General features: G+C 46.2%; 1 protein-coding gene across 2 annotated transcripts in view; it reads right to left on the reverse strand.

The window, feature by feature from the left end:
- Positions 1-14667, reverse strand: part of PCNT (pericentrin) — a 276563-nt gene that overhangs the window by 225939 nt on the left and 35957 nt on the right. The window lies entirely within an intron of this gene.

Raw genomic sequence — 14667 nt, forward strand, 5'->3', positions numbered from 1 at the left:
AAGATTAGTCAGCAAAGCGAAGTGGTGAGATAAAATAGAGAATTTAACAAACACACCAGAAGCCCTAAGACATATTTAAGAAAATACAAACCTTTGCTGATACACCCATTTAACAAAACCTGGTACCCTATAAAACAGTGGTCCCCAACCTTTTTCATCTGGCGCGTGGCGACAGATGGGCATCCGCCAAAATTCCGCCAAGAAGCAGCAACATCAATAGGCGTCGCCGCCGAAATGTCGCCGACAAGCAGTGTCACCCAGAGGCGTCGCTGCCGAAATACCACTGAAAATCAAAAATTGGCGGCATTTCGGCGGCGACGCCTCTGGATGACGCAACTTGTCAGAGGCATTTCGGCGGATGCTTGTCCGCTGGCCAGTACACGGGCATACTTAGATGACCAGGCGTGCGCCATGGCGCCTGCGGGCACCGCGTTCGGGACCCCTGCTATTAAACTTACAGCTTTCACACATATCACAATTAAGCTCACAAGTACCACCATGTCACTGTTTAGAAAGAAAGACCAGAGCCATCTCTGATGTTTGTGACCCTACATCTAGTCACTTTCCAGCTTCCACATCCTCCCTAGAGCAGCTATAGAAATTGTGGCCTCTCCAGGTGCCCCAAATCCATACCTTTCCCTTTAAAACCAGACTATTTTAATGTAAGTTGGATAGCAAGAAAAAATATTTAACAAACGGTTAAGTAAAAAAAAAAAAAAAAAAAAATGCTTACACGAACACTACAGAAAACATTCCTAGATTGGCACTTGTCATAAACGATAGCTAAGGGTTAATGTCTCTTTCACCTGAAGCAACTGACCAGAGGACCAATCAGGAAACCGGATTTTTTTCAACTCTGGGTGGAGGGAAGTTTGTGTCTAAGTCTTTGTTTTCTGTCTGCCTGTTTTCTCTGAGCTTTGGAGAAGTAGTTTCTACTTTCTAGTCTTCTGTTTCTAAGTGTAAGGACAAAGAGATCAGATAGTAAGTTATATGGTTTCTTTTCTTTGGTATTTGCATGAATATAAGTGCTGGAGTGCTTTGATTTGTATTCTTTTTGAATAAGGCTGTTTATTCAATATTCTTTTAAGCAATTGACCCTGTATTTCGTCACCTTAATACAGAGAGGACCATTTGTATGTATTTTCTTTCTTTTTATATAAAGCTTCTTTTAAGACCTGTTTGGAGTTTTCTTTACTTCAGGTAAAATTGAGTCTATACTCACCAGGGAATTGGTGGGAGGAAGAAATCAGGGGGAGATCTATGTGTGTGTTGAATTTGCTAGCCTGATTTTGCGTTTCCTCTGGGTGAAGAGGAAGAGTGCTTTTTGTTTCCAGGACTGGGAACGGAGAGGGGGAGTCACTCTGTTTTGGATTCACAGAGCTTGTGTCTGTGTATCTCTCCAGGAGCACCTGGAGGGGGGAAGGAAAAGGATTATTTCCCTTTGGTTGTGAGACTCAAGGGATTTGGGTCTTGGGGTCCCCAGGGAAGGTTTTTCAGGGGGACCAGAGTGCCCCAAAACACTCTAATTTTTGGGTGGTGGGCAGCAAGTACCAGGTCCAAGCTGGTAACTAAGCTTGGAGGGTTTTCATGCTAACCCCCATATTTGGACGCTAGGTCCAAATCTGAGACTAAGGGTTATGATAGCACTAAACTTAAACTACAAGAACGCTGGAGATTATTTCTCCCTCAATCCAAACATCTCAGAACGCTTTCTACCAACTTCGTAAACCTCAGCAATGTTACCTTTGTAACCAGAGACCCTGAAAATACTGGGCTTATCCTCACTACTGGGGGAAAAAAGAAAAAAAGAGGGGAAAAAAAAAGGATTAAGTTGTATCCAGAATGATATATAGTTGAATCCAGACACAGGTAGTGTTTGCTAACAACTCAAATCTCAACAATGTGGGTAATAGCGGGTCCCCGGTATATTGGGGCTGTGTTCTTGAAAAGGGCAATGGATACCGAAAGGACGCATACCAGGGACCGGCTGGTACAGCAAAGGCATAGGAAGAAGGGGACACTTAGGTGGGTGGCGGGCAATGACAGGGTATTTGTGGAATTTGTGGAGAATTTAAGGTTTCATTAAAGCTGAAAGAACTAAATTCACGTCCTATGAATGAGGTACTTTTCTAATTAGGGAAAAACATGACTTTTAAACCTTTTAGGAATCTGTTAACCATTTGGGGAGGGGGTGAAGAACCTGCAATTGCTGAGTGGCAAGCCAAAACTGTATTTTAATGGAGCTTAAAAAGAGAACCTGACTGTTTTTAATAAAAAGGTAATCCAGAATGAGTGGAATAAAGAGCAAGTAGGAACACATCCTCTTCTCTTCATGCAAGATGAAACTCCACCATGAAACAGCTAATCACAAAGTGTGGGAAGTGAGGGTGAGGCGCTGATCAGCAGGACGGCCGGTGGGCGGGAGGCACTGGAGTGTGTGGAGAGCTGATTCATAGACTCATAGACTTTAAGGTCAGAAGGGACCATTATCATCATCTAGTCTGACCTCCTGCACAATGCAGGCCACAGAATCCCCCACCCACTCCTGTAACAAACTCCTAACCTATGTCTGAGTTATTGAAGTCCTCAAATTGTAGTTTAAAGACCTCAACTGCAGAGAATCCTCCAGCAAGTGATCCGTGGCCCCATGCTGCAGAGAAAGGCAAAAAACCTCCAAGGCGAAAAACCTCCACGGCCTCTGCCAATCTGCCCTGGAGGGAAATTCCTTCCCAACCCCAAATATAAGGAACTCCACTAGTAACCTCTTTCCAGCCTGACAGTTCACCTTTCAGTATGACAAGCTGTAGTCTCCCCTTTAACCAGTTCCTTATCCACCTTTCAATTTTCATATTGATCCCCATCTTTTCCAATTTAACTAATAATTCCCCACATGAAACCATATCAAATGCCTTACTGAAATCGAGGTAAATTAGATCCACTGCATTTCCTTTGTCTAAAAAATCTGTTACCTTCTCAAAGAGGGAGATCAGGTTGGTTTGGCACGATCTACCTTTTGTAAAACCATGTTGTATTTTGTCCCAATTACCACTGACCTCAATGTCCTTAACTACTTTCTCCTTCAAAAATTTTTCCAAGACCTTCCATACTACAGATGTCAAACTAACAGGCCAATAGTTACTAGGATCACTTTCTTTCCCTTTCTTAAAAATAGGAGCCATGTTAGCAATTCTCCAGTTGTACAGTACAACCCCTGAGTTTACTGATTCATTACAAATTCTTGCTAATGGGCTTGCAATTTCATGTGCCAGTTCCTTTAATATTCTTGGATGAAGATTATCTGGGCCCTCCAATTTCGTCCCATTAAGCTGTTTGAGTTTGGCTTCTACCTCGGATGTGATAATATCTACCTCCATATCCTCATTCCCATTTGTCATCCTACCATTATCCCTAAGCGCCTCATTAGACTCATTAAAGTCTGAGGCAAAGTATTTGTTTAGATAGGGCCATGCCTAGATTATCCTTAACCTCCATTCTATCCTCAGCGTTTAGTGGTCCCACTTCTTTCTTTGTTTTCTTCTTATTTATATGGCTATAGAACCTTTTACTATTGGTTTTAATTCCCTTTGCAAGGTCCAACTCTACATGGCTTTTGGCCTTTCTCACTTTATCCCTACATGTTCTGACTTCAATAAGGTAGCTTTCCCTTCTAATCCCCTCATCTTCCATTCCTTGTAGGCTTTCTGCTTTTTCTTAATCACCTCTCTAAGATGCTTGCACATCCAGCCTGGTCTACAACTCCTGCCTATGATTTTTTCCCCCTTTATTGGGATGCAGGCTTCTGATAGTTTCTGCAACTTTGACTTTGACTTAATTCCAGGCCTCCTCCGCCTTAGATCCACACGTTCTTCATTCCAATCCACTTCCCTAACTAATTTCCTTAATTCTTTAAAGTTAGCCCTTTTGAAATAAAAAACCCTAGTCCCAGATCTATTTTTGTTTATCCTTCCATCTAGTTGAACTGAATTAGCTCATGATCACTCGAACCAAGGTTGTCCCCTACAACCATTTTTCTATGAGGTCCTCACTACTCACCAAAACCAAATCTAAAATGGCATCCCCTCTTGTTGGTTCAGCAACTACTTGGTGAAGAAATCCATCAGCTATCACATCCAGAAAAATTGAGCCCTATTATTATTACTAGCACTTGTCCTCCAGTCTATATCTGGGAAGTTAAAGTCTCCCATGATCACACAATTCCCATTAGTGTTTACTTCATTAAAAACATTAAGAGCTCTCTATCCATATCCAAATTGGATCCTAGTGGTCTGTAGCACATCCCAAGCACTATCTCAGCGCAAGTAGCTTTCTTTCCCAACGTGATTTTTAACCAGATTTTTGTCTTATCCATTCCATCACTTATTTCTTTACAGTCTACCTCATCATTGATATACAATGCTACTCCACCACCTTTGCCTCTATTTCTGTCTTTCCTAAACAGCACATACCCTTCAATATCTGTACTCCAGTCATGTCTACTATTCCATCATGTTTCTGTTATCCCTATATGTAAAGGTGCCCGGCCAGGGCTCGACCCTCCCGGAGGAGGAGGGGAGCCACACACTGTCCGAGTCTGCCCTTTTTGTCAGGGCAAAGCGATGCTGCACAGTCGCTCGGGACTCCGGTCTTCTGCTGCAGGGTGGAGTAAACAGAAAGTCAGCTCGGGGTTTCAGGCCCTCAGTCCCGGGGCTGAGGGCCACCTCGCCCGAGGCTCGGGCAGCTCGAGCCCCTTGATGCAGGACCAAGAGTGGCACAGTTTAAAGGGGCCCAGCCCTTGGGTCGGGCAGGGCACCAAACACACAGTTATAGAGGCTCAGGCCCTCTTGGCTCAGGGCTGAGCAAACAATAGTTCAGGCTGCTCAGGTCCTTTGGTGCAGGAGTGAGCACTGGTACAGTTAACGGGGGCCTAGCCCATGGGTCGGGCGGGGCACCAAACACACAGTTATCTGAGTGGCCTCCTCAGGCCAGGGGGAGGGGGTCTGCCACCCTTGAGAGGGTGGTAGGGGGAACGCAGGCCCTCCTACTCCACTGCGTTCCAGCCCAGGGCCCTAGTAGCGGCTATCACAGCTAACGGTCAGCGGGGTTCCTGACCGCAACAAACTGACATGGGTTCCAGTACACTTGCAGCCTGACTAAGGTCAGCTGCCCCCGGGCCACGTCCAATCTCCCCCTCTCCTGACCAGTGGCGTCAGCCCCTGGGAAGTCCAGTAGCATGGGCCCCTCCTGGCTGGGGCTGGGTGGTAGGTCCAGCAGTACCTCTGGGAAGTCCGGCCAGACTGCTCTGGGGGTTCCTTGGGGTAACAGCAGAGAAGGGGCGACTCCGGGTCCCTCTCGTAATGGGCGCGGGGAAGCTCCAGCAGCTCCTCGTCATAGCGGGTGCGAGGAAGCTCCGGCAGCTCCTCGTCGTAGCGAGCACAGGGAAGCTCTGGCCAGTCCGGGCAACCACCCTGGGCCTCAGCAGCTCCCAGTCACGAGCACCCTCTGGCAGGTCTACTCCTGACGGCGGCTGGGCTTCAACTGGGCGCCGCCGATCGGCTTTTATACTTCCAGGTTGCCTCCTGACCCTCTGAGGGGCAGGTCCAGTACCCTGTGGCCCCACCACTTCCGGCATCTGGCGGGGCTCGACCCTCCCGAAGGAGGAGGGAAGCCACACCGCCTCGCTACACTATAATATCTGGTTTCACTTCCGGCACCAGTAGCTCTAGTTTCTCCATTTTGTTACTTAGACTCCTCCCACTAGTACACAAACATCTTAATTTTGCTGTTTGGTTTCACTGACATTCTTACCCGGTTAGGCACAGACATTCTACCACCATTATAACCAATTAGACTGGTATCATACTATCCTTCCTCCTTATGTCCATTCTTCTGCCCACGGTTGCATCCTCTCTTACTTTGTTTTCTCCCCTCTCATTGTTGAATTCCAGCGTGGAGATTACCTGGACATCTCCCAACCATCTCCCCACAATTCCTAGTTTAAAGCTCTCTTAATCAGTTGTGCCAGCCTCCATCTTAGAAGTCTATTTCCCTCCATACTCAGGTGAAGTCCATCCTCAGAAAACAGCCCTCTGTCCATGAATGCTTCCCAGTGGCCATACATCCCAAAGCCCTCCTTACAGCACTACTGCCTGAGCCATCTGTTGATCGCCATAATCTTGTCACACCTTTGTTGCCTTTCTCTAGGAACAGGCAGAATCCCACTGAAGATCACCTGAGCCTTAATTTCCTTAAGCATCTTCCCCAGTCTGGCATAGTCTCCCTTGATACGGTCCAGTGAGAATCTAGCCATATCATCTGTTCCCACATGAAGGACAATCAGCGGATTCTTTCCTGCTCCCGTTAGGATCCTTTTCAGCCTCAGGCACACATCCTGTATCTTAGCACTCTCCAGACAGTACAATCTTCTGTTCTCCGGATCACTCTAGTTACAGGCCTGTCTATTCTTCTCAGTAAGGAGTCTCCAATCACATAGACTTGCCTTTTCCTGGTGACAGTGTGATACTCCGGTCTATCCCCTGTTCCCTCTGGCTGTAAGTCCTCTCGATTTCTATTGTCCCTTGCAATCCTCCGCAACCCATCCCGTATCCTCCTGGGGCTCATATTTGGTGTTGTCTCCATTGACTCTTCCCCTCTTCCCACAGGACTAGCTGCTCTTCTCTTCTTCCATGCCCTCTCACCTTCAGTGACCACCTGCTGTGCCCTTTCATTTTCCAACTCTGCAAACATGTTCCTGAGTTCTATTTCTCCTTCACTAGCCTGTCTTTTCCTCTGCCTGGTTCTCTTAGGCACATGCTTCCACCGTCCACTTTCCTCACCCAGCAGTCTCCCTTCAGAGTTCTTTGGTCCTGCTTCCATCTGCAAGTCTGAGCTTATCCCTTCAGCCTCCTCACGTCTTTGCTCCATCATCCGCTCGAACCCCCTTCTACACTCTACCAGAGTTTCCACTTGCATCTCCAGTCCTCGTATCTTTTTTTCCATCAGCTTTATCAGGCAGCACTTCATGCAGGCGAAACTCCCTTCAGGTACCCACTCCAGGATCATGTACATGCCGCAGCTTCCACATCCACCCCGAGAGTTGGTGCCTTTAAAACTTCTGTAGATCTGAAAACCCAAACTGGCGAGGCCATACTGAAGTTATGAGGATGACTCAAGCTCTGTCTTTTGTCACTTTTCTTAATAATCTCAGAATTAGTGGAAATGGTATAAAGGCATAGAGTAGATGCATTGTCCATGGAATCAAAAAGGCATCCTCCAGAGAGCCTCAACTCATCTCTCCCCGAAAACAGAAAAGGGGAAACTTTCTGTTGCCTATGGTTGCAAAAAATTTTTTACTCCTGGGGGAATTCTGCGCCACTGCATAATGCAGAATTTTGCAGAAATTAATGTTGGGTGAGCAGAATCTCCTTTTTTCTCCCACCCACAGAAATTGGAGGCAGCAATGTTGGCCTCCACTAGGGGTCACTGGACCTGGCAGAGCGAAGCTCACAAACAGAAGACAAGGCCAGGAGCAGGGGTAAGGAAGAAGTTACTCATCTTGTGCAGAAATGATGGTTCTTCGAGATGTGTTCCCCTGTGGGTGCCCCACTTTAGGTGTCAGTGAGTCACTGCGCCACAGAACAGAGATTTTTGGTAGCAGTCCTCGGTTGGGGTGCGTGTGCACAGTAGTTGTCTCGCAGTGCCGTTGGTGCCTCATGTAGTGCACACATGCCCTGACCCTTCAGTTCCTTTTCTACCGCAGAGCTCGATGAACGAAAGAGAGGAGGAGGATGGTTAGTGGAGCACATCCAGGGAGCCATGTCAAAGAACTATCGTTACTGCACAAGGTGAGTAACTTCTTCTTCGAGTAGTGTCTCTGTGGGTGCTCCACTTTCATAGAAATCAAACCACAGAACTGGATGAGACCTTGAGAGGTCATTTAGTCCAGTTCCTTGCACTCAAGGCAGGACTAAGTATTATCTAGATCATCCCTGACAGGTGTTTGTCCAACCTGCTCTTAAAAATCTCCAGCGATGGAGATTCCACAACCTCCCTAGGCAATTTACTCCAGTGCTTAATCACTCTGGCAGTTAGGTAGTTTTTTCTAATGTCCAACCTAAACCACCTTTGCTGCAATTTAAGCCCAGTGCTTCTTGTCCTATCCTCAGAGGTTAAGAACAATTGTTCTCCCACTTCGTAACAACCTTTTATGTACTTGAAAACTGTTATCACGTCCCCACTCAGTCTTCTCTTCTCCAGACTAAACAAACACAATTTTTTCAATCTTCCCTCATAGGTCATGTTTTCTAAATCTTTAATCATTTTTGTTGCTTTTCTCTGGACTTTTTACAATTTGTGCACATTTTTCCTGAAATGTGGCACCCAGAACTGGACACAATACTCCAGTTGAGACCTAATCAGCGTGGAGTAGAGAGGAAGAATTACTTCTTGTGTCTTGCTTACAACACTCTTGCTAATACATCCCAGAATTCTGTTTGCTTTTTTTGCAACAGCATTACACTGTTGACTCATATTTAGCTTGTGATCCACTATGATCCCCAGATCCCTTTCCACAGTACTCCTTCCTAGGCAGACATTTCACATTTTGTATGTGTGCAACTGATTGTTCTTTCGTAAGTGGATTACTTTGCATTCATCCTTATTGAATTTCATCCTATTTACTTCAGACCATATTTCCAGTTTGTCCAGATCATTTTGAATTTTAATCCTATCCTCCAAAGCACTTGCAACCCCTCCTAGATTGGTACACTTTAAGTGTCTGTAGAGCAGTGCCCCACTGTGGACGGTAGGGGCTTTGGAGTTGCATGTGTCATGGCCAAGAGCACAGTAAGGCCTAGTATAGCATCTGACAAAAAGCTCTGAGTGATGGCATAGTGTTTTGCAAAGGTGTGCTTTGATGCCCATGTGGCAGCCCTGCATATATCTATTAGAAGAACATTATTCAGGAATGCTATAGATGTAGACAGGGCACAGGTAGAATGGGATCAGAGCCTGGTGGAGGTTTCTTGTATAACCAGTAGCAAAGTTGGATAAAAGATGTAGACAGGGCACAGGTAGAATGGGATCAGAGCCTGGTGGAGGTTTCTTGTATAACCAGTAGCAAAGTTGGATAAAAGTAGAGATCCATTTAGATAGTTAATATTGTACAGCCCTTGGAGCGTTCTATTGTGGAAATAAACAGTCTTGGAGATTTCTGAAAGGGTTTGGTTCTGTCTTAATAGAACACTATGGCTCATCTGACATTGAGTGAATGTAGGATGACCCCTTGTGAATATCCACGTGGTTTGGGGTAAAATATGGGGAGGTGTATGGTTTGGTTTACATGGAAAGATGTTGCTAGTCTAGATAAAAGTTTTGGGTGTGGTGGCAATATGATCTTGTCTTTAGTGAACACACTGTAAGGAGGCTCAGCCATAAGTGTCCCGATTCCACAAACTTTTATAGCTGAGGTGATCACAACCAAAACCGCAACTTTCATAGACATATGAAGGAGTGAACAAGTCATCAATGGTTCAAAAGGTGTTCCGGTGAGGCATCTGAGTACAAGATTCAAATCCCATGGGGGTGTAGGTTGTCAGAAGTCCAGGTACATGTTCAGTATACCAATAAGAAAGCAACTAGTTGTTGTGTGAGTGAAGAGTGACTCTGCCTCCACCTTGTGGTGAAAGGCTGTAATAGCCACTAGGTGTACTTTGATTGAGCTTATGGATAAAGCCCAATTCTTTGAGTTCCAGAATGTAGTCTTGTATGACTGGTAGAGGCGCCATGACTGCAGTTAAATTTTTTTGTTGGCATCATAGTGAGGATCATTTCCATTTTTGGAGGTAGTTATGGCAAGTGGTGGATCTCCTACTATTTAATAACACCCGTTTCACTCTTTCTGAACAGGCTAATTTGCTGCGTTGGACCCATGTAGGAGCCGTGCTTTGAGGTGAAGTTTCTCTTGATTTGGATGGAGAGTCTGGCCTTTGTTCTGTGAGAGGAAATCCACCCTCAAGGGGAGAATTCATGGGGCTCAAACTGCTAAGCACATCAAGTAAGGGAACCAAGTCTGTTTGGGCCACACTGGAACAATCAGTATGATATGGGCCTTTCTGGTCAGTATCTTCTGAATGACTCACGGGATTTGAGGTATCATTAGGAATGCATACATGAATGCTGTGTCCCACGCGATGAGGAAGGCATCCCCTAGGGACTGGGGTGGCAGTCCCACCCTGGAGCAGAAAAGTAGACACTTGTGGATCGTTGCTGATGCAAACAGTTCTACTGAGGGAAAGCCCCATTCCTGAAATACTGCTTGGAGGACACTGTTATGTATTTCCCATTCATGTTCCTGGGAGAAATATCTGCTTAGTGTGTCCGCCATCTTATTCTGGCACCCCAGGAGGTAAGATGCCAAGATGATTATGTTGTGGTGAATGCATCAGTTCCAAAATTTCAAGGACTCACTGCAGAGTGAATGGGAGCAAGCTCCTCCTCAGCAATTGATATAGAATTACATGCTACACTGTCGGCCAGTACGCAGATTTATTAGCTTTGAATGATCAGAGGGAAGTGCCTGAATGCACTGTATATTGCTCGGAGCTCCAGGGTATTGATGTGGAGCAGTGTTTCCGTCGCCAACCACTTGCCTTGTGTGGTGTGCTGGTCCAAGTGAGCTCTCCATCTTATCAATGACACGTCAGTTGTGATTATTAGTGATGGGGGATCCTGCTGGAAGGGGATCCCTGTGCAGTTGTTTTCTGGTTTCATCCATCACTGTAGCAACGCAATGGCTTTTGGGTGTACTGTCACCCTTTTCTTTAGACTGTTTGAGCTGGGATTGTATTCTGTGTTCAGCCAGCCCTGTAGGCAACGCATATGCAGTCTCGCATGTCTCAAAACAAGGGTTGTAGCCACCATATGACCTAGTAATTGTAGGCAGATTCTGGAGGACATCTGAGGGTTGCCAGTGACTGTTGAGATGAGGTTGATTCTGGCTCTGAACCTGCGAACAGGCAACAGGGCTCTGGCCAGGTGGAATCAAGGTAGGCTCTGATGAATTCCAGGTGTTGAACTGGGGTCAGTGCAGATTTCTATACGTTTTTCGCAAACCCAGTGACTGCAATAGCACGATGGTCTGCACCATGTTTGCCACTTCTTCCTGAGTTGTACCTTTTAGTAGACAGTTGTCCAGGTACGGAAAGATCATCATTCCTTTATTTCATAAGTGGGCCGCCACTACTGCGAGGGTTTGGAAAAAACTCAAGGGGCAGTGGAAAGGCTAGAAGATAGTACTCTGTACTGATAGTGCTTGAGGCCCATTGTGACTCTTGGGAATCACCTGTGAGCTCGGTGTATGGTAATATGAAAATAAGCATCTTGGAGGTCAAGGGCTGAAAACCAGTCAACCTTGTCTAGGGCTGGGATGATTGTGGCCAGTGTGACCATTTTTAATTTGTGATTCCTCACAAATCTGTTGAGCTTTTGAAGGTCTAAGAAGTGTCTCCAGCCACCATTTTTCTTTTTGGTGAGAAAATAATGGGAGTAAAAGCCGTTCCCCTTGTATTGAGTTGGAACTTGTTCCACGGCACCCAATTTTAGAAGATGCTTCACTTCCTGTTGTAAAAGGTGCTCGTGAGAAAGGTCCCTGAAGAGGGATGGGGAAGGGGAAAGGGTAGGGGGAAGGGAGAGGAAAGGGATGGCATAACCTGATCTTATAAACTCCAGTACTCATTGATCCATTGTCACTGCTGCTCAGGCACAGTAGAAAGGGCGCAGACAGTGGCCAAAAGGTTGGGTAGGAGTACCTAACAGTTCTGTATTGTGGGGGAGGGCATTCATACCCTCGATCAAGACTTCAAAACTATGGCTTGGTGGCAGATGGTTGTGAAGATGAGGACTGAGTTTGGGGAGCCTTACGTCTTTGTGAGCATTGTTTATTTCTGTTCTCATTGAAGTGCCGTTACTGTGGGTGATGGAAAGAGGTGTCACTGCCCTTTTGGTATTGTTGATACTGACACAGGCATATACATGCCACCAAACAAAGTAAGTGCATAAAGTGGCCTGAGAGTCCTTCACTGAGTGAAGAACAGTCAGTATTTGTGGAGAAAAGTTTCTCCCAATCAAAAGGTAGATCCTCCACCTTGAGCTGGAGCTCATTTGGGATTCCAGATGACTGCAACCACGAGGCCCTGAGCATTATGACAGCTGTGGCTGTTGTTCTCGCAGCAGTGTCCACTATGTCCATTGAGGCCTGAAAGGCTATACGGGCAATTAGTTGCCCGTCTGTCATGATAGTATTGAGTTGGGAAAGTTTCTCTTCTGGTAAGGCCTCAAGAAATTCTTGCAGCTTACCATAATTATCTAAATTGTACTTGGCTAGAAGGGCCAAGTAATTGGCTAACCTAAATTGGAGAGTAGGTTATAAGTATACCTTTCTACCAAGAAGGTCTAAACACTTGCGTTCTTTCTCTTGTGGAGTGGACCGGAATTGAGGTTGTTTGCTGCGACAACTGGTGGCTTACACAACTATGGAATTGGGTTGTGGATGAGAGAAGAGAAAGTTCATCACCTTAGCTGGGACAAAGTACTTTTTGTCAGCCTGTTTGCTGGTAGGTGGTATCAAGGTGATGGTCTGCCAGATATTCTCTGCTGGTTCCATTATGGCATCATTGATTGGTAGAGCAATTTTGGAGGTAGTGGATGTCTGTAAGATTTGTAGTAGCTTGTGCTGGTTTTCTTGCGCCTCTTCTATGGGGATGTCTTGGCTGGCAGCTACTTTTTTAAATAATTCCTGAAATTGTTTCAGATCATCCACTGTGCTTGGAGGCAGTAGTATGACTGCCTAGTCAGGGGAGGCCAATGAGTTGAGAGCCAGAGAAGTGTCTGCATGGTCCGAACCTTCTTCCTCCTTAACTCCCATGTCCTCTGGTGCTTCTGACAGCTCCCTGTTTGGGGAAGGTGGAGAACAAATTTCCCTTTGAGTTAGGGTCAAGGGCCTAGTGTATTGACCCATATATGCTGCCCAGAGGTCCCAGGGGGACACTGCATGGGGACACATCCAGGGTTGTCTGTAACCTTGCTGCATCTCGCGAGGTTGGAGAGATTTGGTCCTAGCAGCTTCTCATAGTAGTCTTTGTCCCGTGGGTGAAGAATGTTGGGAAGAGAAGTGGCTCCCATGTACTTCCTCCTCTGCATCACTGGAGATGAGCTAGGGAGCAGGAAAATGGATAACTGCTCAGTTATTTGGCCTGGAGATCCCTCAGTACCAAGAAAGGGTGACTGTGGCACCAAGGTGATTGCTATATCTTTGTGCTATAGAAACTCTTGCGAAGCTGCTTGTTTCTGTATTGGCAGTACTGCTGGTGTAGATGCAGTTGGTGCCTTTGTCAAGATGGTTGGTGTCGTTCGCAGCCTGTCAACTGGCACTGACGACTGGGTCGGTGCCGGTGGGGGTGGCACTGTCTGTTCTCACAGACTAAGTTCAGAAGGGACCATTACAATCATCTAGTCTGACCTCCTGCACAATGCAGGCCACAGAATCTCACCCACCCACTCCTGTAACAAACCCCTAACCTTTGTCTGAGTTATTGAAGTCTCAAATCGTGGTTTAAAGACCTCAAAGTGCAGAGAATTCTCCAGCAAGTGACCCATGCCCCATGCTGCAGAGGAAGACGAAAAACCTCCAGGGCCTCTGCCAATCTGCCCTGGAGGAAAATTTCTTCCCGACCCCAAATATGGCGATCAGTTAAACCCTGAGCATGTGGGCAGGACTCACCAGCCAGCACTCAGGAAAGAATTCTCTGTAGTAACTCAGATCCCACCCCATCTAACATCCCATCACAGACCATTGGGCATATTTATCTGTGTAGAGATATCTGGGCCAACTCCCAAACCCAGGAGGTCGGTGCTGTGAATGAGGACCGTCTCGACTCCGCTCCAGAGTGGCAGGGCTCGGCAGAGTTCCACAGAGGGATAGTGCCAGAGGTGCCCAGAGCCTCAAAAGAGTTCACTCTACTCAAGCTCGGCACAAAGGAAAGTGACCTCGCTGATTACCTCCTTTTTCTCTGAGTGTCCCTATCTCAGGAGGTCGCAGCTCGCTTCCTGGACCATTTGGAAAACTGAGCATTAGCACAGGTTTTGTTTGAGGAACTATCTGCTGATGTTGATTTTCATCCCTGTGGAGCAGGCTGAAGGGACTTCTCCATTAAAATAGTCTTTTGGTGGAGATCTCTGTCACACTTTGCCCTGACTTTAAAATTACTGCAATGGGCACTTTTCTGAGGGACGTGGGTCTCGCCCAAACAGACAGACACACTATAAGTGGCCGTCTGACATAGGCATCACCTTACGGCAAGAGTCACATCATTTAAACCCAGGCGAGCCGGGCATTGTGTCTATTAAAGTTTCCCAACAGGGAAAGTGCAGAAAAATTATCTATAACTTAGTTTTACTTACCCAAAAAAAAAATAAAAAATAAAAAAATTAATCAGCTAATTAAACAAAATTTACTAAACTACAATTAAACTAAACTCTTTCTATAGAGAGAAAACACAAAGCAGCAGCACTGCCACTGAGCTCCGTCTGCAGCCAAGGACGGCTGAGAAGGAACTGAAGGGTTGAGTTGCGCATGCGTTACATGAGGCGCCAATGGCACCGCACTGCAAGATC

The sequence above is a fragment of the Gopherus evgoodei genome, chromosome 11 (assembly GCF_007399415.2).
Source record: "Gopherus evgoodei ecotype Sinaloan lineage chromosome 11, rGopEvg1_v1.p, whole genome shotgun sequence".
Lineage (NCBI taxonomy): Eukaryota > Metazoa > Chordata > Testudines > Testudinidae > Gopherus > Gopherus evgoodei.